General features: G+C 48.6%; 1 long non-coding RNA gene across 1 annotated transcript in view; it reads left to right on the top strand.

Annotated features, from left to right (window-relative positions):
• The window catches only part of LOC119574701, a 102139-nt gene that overhangs the window by 58094 nt on the left and 36545 nt on the right, over positions 1–7500 (top strand). Inside the window, exon 3 of the long non-coding RNA XR_005228900.1 lies at positions 6218–6253. This is a non-coding gene — a long non-coding RNA (uncharacterized LOC119574701). The remainder of the gene's footprint in view (positions 1–6217; positions 6254–7500) is intronic.

Raw genomic sequence — 7500 nt, 5'->3', positions numbered from 1 at the left:
GAGGAGAGGAGGGGAGGAGGGGAGGGAAGGAGAGAGAGAGAGGAAAGGGAGGGAGAGTGAGAGAGGAGAGGGGGGGAGAGAGAGGAGGAAGGGGGAGGAGAGAGAAGGGAGGGGGGAGAGGGGAGAGGGAAGGGGGAGAGGGAGAGAGAAGGGGGAAAGAGGAGAGAAGAGAGAGGAGGGAATGAGAGAGAGAGAGAGAGAGGGGAGAGAGGAGGAGAGAGGAAGGAGAGAGAGAGGGAGAGAGAGAGAGGGAGTGGAGAGAGAGAGAGGGAGAGGAGAGGGAGAGAGAAAGAGAGAGAGGGGGAGAGGAGAGAGAGAGGGGGGAGAGAGAGAGGAGGAGAGAGCGAGGAGAGGAGGAGAGAGAGAGAGAGGAGAGAGAGAAAAAGGGAGAGGAGAGAGAGGGGAGGAGAGAGAGAGAGAGAAGAGAGAGAGAGAGAGAGGGGAGAGAGAAAAGAGAGAAGAGAGAGAGAATAGAAAAGGGAGAGAGAGGAAATAAAAAAGGAGAGAGAGAGAGAAATAGAGGAGAGAGAGGAGAGAAAAGAGAGAGAGAGAGAAAAGAGAAGAGAGAGGGGAGAGAAGAGAGAAAAATAGAAGAGAGAGAGAGAGAGGAGAAGAAAAGGAAGGAGAGGGAGAGAGAGAGAGAGGAGAAGAGAAATAGAGAGAGAGAAAATAGAGAGAGAGAGAAAATAGAAAAGAGAAAAATAGAGAGAGAGAGAAATAGAGAGAGAGAGAGAGAGAGAGAGAGACACTCGTCGGCGATAATGGCTGGAAACCGTTAGCGTGGCCGTCGCTGTGAAAGAGTCCGGGTCGCCTGGTTTTCCCGAGGGCGATTGTGCTTCGGATGCATCTTTCGATCCGAAAACACGGGGGAAACGAGCCCTTTTTGGGACTTTCCTTGCTTTTGCTTCCCCCGGATCGTGCGGTCGCCAGAGGGTAGGCGCGAGACGCCTTGCAGTCCGGCCGCATTTCGTTTTGGCGAGGCTGCGTCTCGGCTGGTTGGGGGGTTGGCTGGGCTGCTTGCGCTTGTTCCCTCTCGTTTGTTCTTTATCTATCATTCGGAATCTACACGTCGCCTTTAAGTATTAACGGGACTTAAATTTGGCTGTTTTCCATGGTATTAAAGTTCTTTGTAATATTCTGGATTTTTTTTCCAAAATCCCAGGCGTCACACCAAGGCTTTCAATGTTCGGATTTTAAGAGAAACATTTTTCGTACAGTATTCACGCCCCGTGTTCGAGGGGCCGCGTCGACCAGCTCGCCTGCCTGGGTGGGTCATTTTCCTCGCTCTTTCCGTCTCATTGAGTGTGCTATTACAAGTCTTTTCCATTTTCTCTTTCTCTTTTTCATAATTATAGCGCTCGTATCCTGCTATTATTACTGTCACTCTTCTAGGCGTTCGTACTCATGTCTGGCCAGCCGTACGATCCTCTCACGAACGTGCTTGGCGACTAATGAGCCGAGAATGGCTTTTATCTTCGGTCAAATCACGTCCAAAATGCCGGTGGTCGCGCCTCGCAAATGGAGAGGATGGCTCGTGTGTCATCATGGAGAGGATGCCTTGCAGATGGCCCTTGCACGGGGGCCATATACGGCTGGGTGAATTCCGGGCGCGTATCTGACGAAGGGAACGCATTCCGATCCCGAACAGCGGAGATGATGACACAGCAGCAATGACCTCATATATAGGAAGCCGTGACTTGATTGAGGGAAGCTCTGGTGCCATGTTGTGAGAAAAGAAGCGCTGATACTGTCAGCAGAGATTTAGTGTTGCCGCGATGTTTCTCTTGTTCTCTGGGGTACACATAATGGCTCTTCTGGACCGGATCACATCGATGGTCTAGCGTACGGTTAAAACAAACAGATTTACTGTGTGATTCTTACAAAGTTCCTCTTGGTCTTTATGTTGCCTCCTTTTCTATCTCCTGTATATCTTTCGTGGAGGCAGCGTAATGCTTCCCACGCCTTGTGGACTCGAACCCGCCGGATCACCTTGGTGAGCTTCAAGCTTCATTACCTCGCAGCATCTGGCGGTTCAGTACCTTTGGCCCGCAGGAGCTTCACCCGCCTCACCTATTCCGCGCTGAACGCAAAGGTGATCTTCGTGTTCAGATGTTCAGTCGCGGTGATGGCGAACAATGGATCAGGTCTCGGCGCTGCACTTGGAGTTTCGTTTGCCTTTGTGCATAGTCATTAGGCTGTGCGTTGATGTGCTGGCGAGTCTTTATCCCTCTGTGTTGACTCGCAGCTATTACGTCACCTCCACGAGGAACAGCCGAATGCCAAGAGCGAGATAAGGGCAAATGCCTTCTCTCCGGACGCCCAGCGAAGCGCCTGCGACGGCCAGATACTGAAGCAGGTCCGACGCCTGCGCCGACGGCAGCTGCGGCAGCAATGTGGAAGCCATTAATTGAGCCTCTCAGGGGACGGAGCCCGTGGTTGGACCCGGGCCTGGTGTGGGTGGAGGGCAGGCGGCCAGGGGAGGGAAGATCGGCGATAAAGAGGAAGAAAATAAGGAAGAAAGAAGGAATGATAGAAAAACTGACACTAAGGAAGAGAGGAAGCAAGATGATAAAGATGAAAGAGAAGGAAGAGCATTATTTATAAAATGTAAAGGAATACAAAAGCAGTTGTTAAGGAGATGGAAAATGTGATTAGAGAGTGAAAGATGAAACAGAATTCTAGGAGGAAAAGGATGATAATGCAGAAGGAAAAATGAGGAAGAATTGAAAAAGCAGAAAAAAATATTAATGCGAGAAAGAAAATAATTGCAAAAGACATATGAAGAGGAAAAGGGAAATATAGAAGAAAATAGAACAAAATACCACTAATAAGTGTAAAACAAAAACAAAAAACGAAAAAAGAAGAAAAATGAGCAAGAAAGAAAGGCTCGGCCGCGGACGAGGGTCAGAGAGGAAAACGACTGAATGATGAGGAGCAAAAGGTGGAAGAGATAAAACTCGATGATAATGTTAATAATAATGATGACAAGGATATGGATATGGAAATATAAATGGTAATAATGATATTGATGATAATACTAATATCAATAGTGATGAGGGGGAAGAGGAAGACGGGAAAAGGAAGAGTAAGAAAAATAAAGAGAAGGAGAAGGACAAGAAGAAAGGTTAAGGAGAAAGAGAAGGAAAGGGAAAAGGAAGAAGGAGAAGAAGAAGGGGGAGGGTGTGGGAGCGAAGGGTGTTATGCAGGGGGGGGGGGGGGCTGGCGCCGGCACTTCTGACATCACGGCCGAGAATAGTCCCCAGGGGCCTCGAGGCGCCCAAGGCCGCGCAGGTGGCGACGGGCGTCGGCCTCCAGCCTCCTTCCCTGAAGTCGGACGACGCGAATCCCGCCCCAGGCACCGTCGAGGCCCGTCCAAGGGCTCGTGGCGGCTCGAGCGCGGAAAGCCTAGGGCCCTCTTCGCCTTGAACCTTGGCAGGGAGGGCCGCTGAGTGCCAGGCGTGGAAACAGTATGCCAGAATAGCGCCCGCACCATCAGAGAAGGTGCCAGGATGTGCAGACTGCTAGGGCTGCAGTGTTTTGTCTCACACGCACACGCACACGCACACGCACACGCACACGCACACGCACACGCACACGCACACGCACACGCACACGCACACGCACACGCACACACACACACACACACACACACACACACACACACACACACACACACACACACACACACACACACACACACACACACACACACACTTGTGTGTGTATGTGTTGTGTGTACTAATGTATATGCGCGTAATGTAACTTGCTCCTTCTGTTTTAAGCTCCCTGTAGCTCTTCCTGAAAGATACCCGTTTGCTCCTCTCGGGCTCATCTCAGCGCTGCCCCTTCCGTCTGCCCCCCCCCATCCTCTCTCCTCAACCCTCGGGTCCCCCTCCCCCTCCCCCTCCCCCTCCCCATGAAACTCAAGGTCTGCAACTCGACCACAATGCATCAACGCGGCGGCAGAATTGTTCTTTTTATTTTTAAACTTATTTTCATTTATCTTTTTTGTTTATCCACCTGCTCATCCTCATCATCTTTATTATTGCTTCGCTTGTGAGATCAGCCCCCCCCCCCCCCTTCATCACTATCTATATCTTATTATCAGATTCGGCGTCAGTGTTGTCATTTTCATTTTTCTTCAGTATCTTTCATGCATTTTATTTATTCAGATACTGTGTTTTGTTCGTTGTATTTCAGCTGCGGCATTTATGGGAGAATTTTCATACATAATTCCCCCACAATTATTAGTAGGCCTGATAAGGAGTGTGGCCGTAAGCGTTTTTTTTTATTGCCTTTATTTGTTATGTATATCTTCTTAATTTGATTTTATTGTATTTTACTTTTATTCTGTTGTCTACATAACATTCGCTCTTTATATTATGTTTAAACCACTTTATTCTTTATTGTTTCGAGGAGGGCGTCTGCGCGGCCTCGTAACTGCGTCGGTTTGGCCGGCGACGCAGGGAGGAGCTCGCAGGGCGCCCTCGGGGGGGGGGGGGGGCACGGAGGAGGAGGAGGGGCATAAAGGAAAAAGAGGAGGAGGAGGAAGAAAGTAAATGGAAAAGAGGAGGAGGAGGAAGAAAGTAAATGGAAAAGAGGAGGAGGAGGAGAAGAAGAAGAAGACGAAGACGAAGACGAGGACGAAGAAGAAGAAGAAGACGACGACGACGAAGAAGAAGAAGAAGAAGAAGAAGAAAAGTAGAAGTAGAAGTAGAAGGAGGAGGAGGAAAATAAAAGAAAACGAGAAGACAAAAAAAGGGTGGGAGGAGGAGAAAAAAATGAGGACGAAGACACTTGCGAAAACGCAGACGGACGAGGAGGAGGAAGAGGAGACGAAAACCAGAGCCGCTAGAAGCCGAGGAAAGTCCCGGGCCAGGAGGCGAGGAGGACGGGCGAGCGCGAGCCCGACCTGGATCGACTTCCGCGGCGAAGGCGGAGCGTCTCCTGTGGTTGTTTCCCCTCGCGGGAGCCCTCTGAGGGCGCGTCCTCGGGTGTGCGGGCGAGGAGGGGCAGGGAAGAGGTGATAAAGAATAAGGGGAAGAAGAAGAGCGAGCGAAGGATGCCAGAAGAGGAGGATGAGGGAAAGAGATGGTAAGGAGAATGCGATGAAAGTCTGGGGGAGAGAAACCGGGACCAATCATGTGAAAAAGACGGACAGAACTGCAGAAATTGAACGGAATAAAGTTAGGAAACAGGTGCTAGGTGATTCCCCTACACCCCCCCCCCTCCACTCGCCGCCAGACCCGCCCACGGTACCAAGGCCACCCACGCCCACGCGCAGGGGATGGGAGGAATGGGGAGGGGGAAAGGGTACGCCACGAGGTACAGCTTCAGTACCGCCTCCCCCCCCCTCCACACACACACACACACACGGGATAGCACACGTAACATGGACCGTTGATAGTGGCTTCTTGTAGGGATTATATAATATATATATATATATATATAATATATATATATATATATATATATATATATGTATGTATGTATGTATGTATGTATATAATATATATATAATATATATATATATAATACTATATATATATATATATATAATATATGTATATGTATATGTATATGTATATGTATATGTATATGTATGTGTATGAATGTATATATATATATATATATATATATATATATATATATATATATATTTATATATATATATTATATAAATAAATAAGCACACACACACACACACACACACACACACACACACACACACACACACACACACACACACACACACACACACACACACACACGCACACCACTACACACACACACACCACACACACACACACACACACACACACACACACACACACACACACACACACCACAACACACACACACCACAAACACACACACACACACACACAAACACACACACACACACACACACACACACACACACACACACACACACACACACACACACACACACACACACACACACACACACACACACACAGCTGTGCTAGACTTACGATCAGACAAACCCACACGTTTCTCATCTTTTTCTCTTTTGTGTTTCTTATTTTAGGGAAGTGAAAATGCAGAGGAATATTGGATTATACTTTCTGCTTCTGGCAAAGCATTACAGTTCATTTGTATCATATTTTCAATCACCGCCGGAAAATTGCGCAGCATTGTTTTATTAAGGATTAATGCATTTTGTAAATAATGTGTATATTCATTTTTTTCGCAGGTTCCTCCGTCAAGATCTTAATTGCTTCTTGGACAAGTAAGTAATTAACCTTCGAGCGAGAAATTAGCTAGTCTGGCGGAGGTGATTCTTATCAAGATAGATATTTCACTTGATTATTATTTAGATTGAAGTTCAGTTAATTATGATATCGATTTTTTTTGGGGGGGTGGGGGGAGATGTTATTTATGTGATGGTCTAGACTGACGTTCCTGTCACGTATTTTTGAAATATAAGATTTTGAACTCCTTTGAAGATCTGGTTCTAATCATCAAGATTGACATTACAGCTAATCATCACTAAAACAAAAACTCCGTCTCGTTAAAAGATCGAAAGCTCCGCAAGATTCTTTCCTCTGGCACGTATTTAGCATTTTCGTCAGTCAGCCAGAGGCCGCTGAGGCTGACGGCTCCCGACAGACAGTCGGCCTCCGAGGCGCCCGGCGCTGTGGCATGACTCGCGGCCTGCGACACTGAACTCCGAAGCAACCGCTTAGTTTTTATTCTGTGTCTTGTCTTTTGTGTACTTAGCCACTGAATGAAGCTTCTGAACTTAATCAGGAAGTGCCCGAGCGCCTCCCCGAAGGTCAGTGTAAACTCGGGCTCTGCCCCCAAGAGGGCGGGCCGCAGCCGTGCCCCGAGTGGACAAAATAAGTGTTTTGGGCTGACAGGAGCCGAGCCGACGGCTCAGAGTGGACAGGGCGTGCACGTGGGCGGCGGGACGGCGAGATGCCACAGCCTGCTCTTGCGGCCTTCTTCTGCCGCAGCCTGCAGCTCGCCATTTGTCGCCCTCGACGGGGCCAAACACCCAGGATCTTCCGGATTTCCCCAAAAGGCCTGTTGGAGCTTTGTGAACGGTGGGGGTGGGGCGCTCTGATACAGAACAGTCAAGCTTTTGTTATTATTTTGTTGCAGCTGTTACTATTATGATTGTTCTTCCCTCTTCGTCTTCCTCTTCTTTTTATCATCATCATCAGTCGATACTGTTTTGTCGCTGTCTCGTTCTTGTCATTATGATCATCGTCGTCGCCTTCGTCACGAGCACAAACAGCCCCGACCAAGCCCCTCCCCGAGTGCCCATGAGAGTCCGCCGCCCACGCCCACGACGCCGCAGAGTGAGGCGTCGTAGGCGTGGGCGTGTTATGTCACGGCAGGAATTCGATCCGCGGAAACTCCGACAATCCGGAAAGGTCAGCGCGGAGTAAAGCTAAATACAAGAATGGAAAAACTTGTTCAACACTTGCCTGGTCAGTGAACTTGCGGGACTGGTTGGCGGAGAGAGAGAGA

Source organism: Penaeus monodon, chromosome 6 (assembly GCF_015228065.2).
Source record: "Penaeus monodon isolate SGIC_2016 chromosome 6, NSTDA_Pmon_1, whole genome shotgun sequence".
In the NCBI taxonomy this organism is placed as follows: Eukaryota; Metazoa; Arthropoda; class Malacostraca; order Decapoda; family Penaeidae; genus Penaeus; species Penaeus monodon.
The sequence above is the reverse complement of the archived record's forward strand: the minus strand, read 5'-3'. Positions and strand labels throughout refer to the sequence as shown.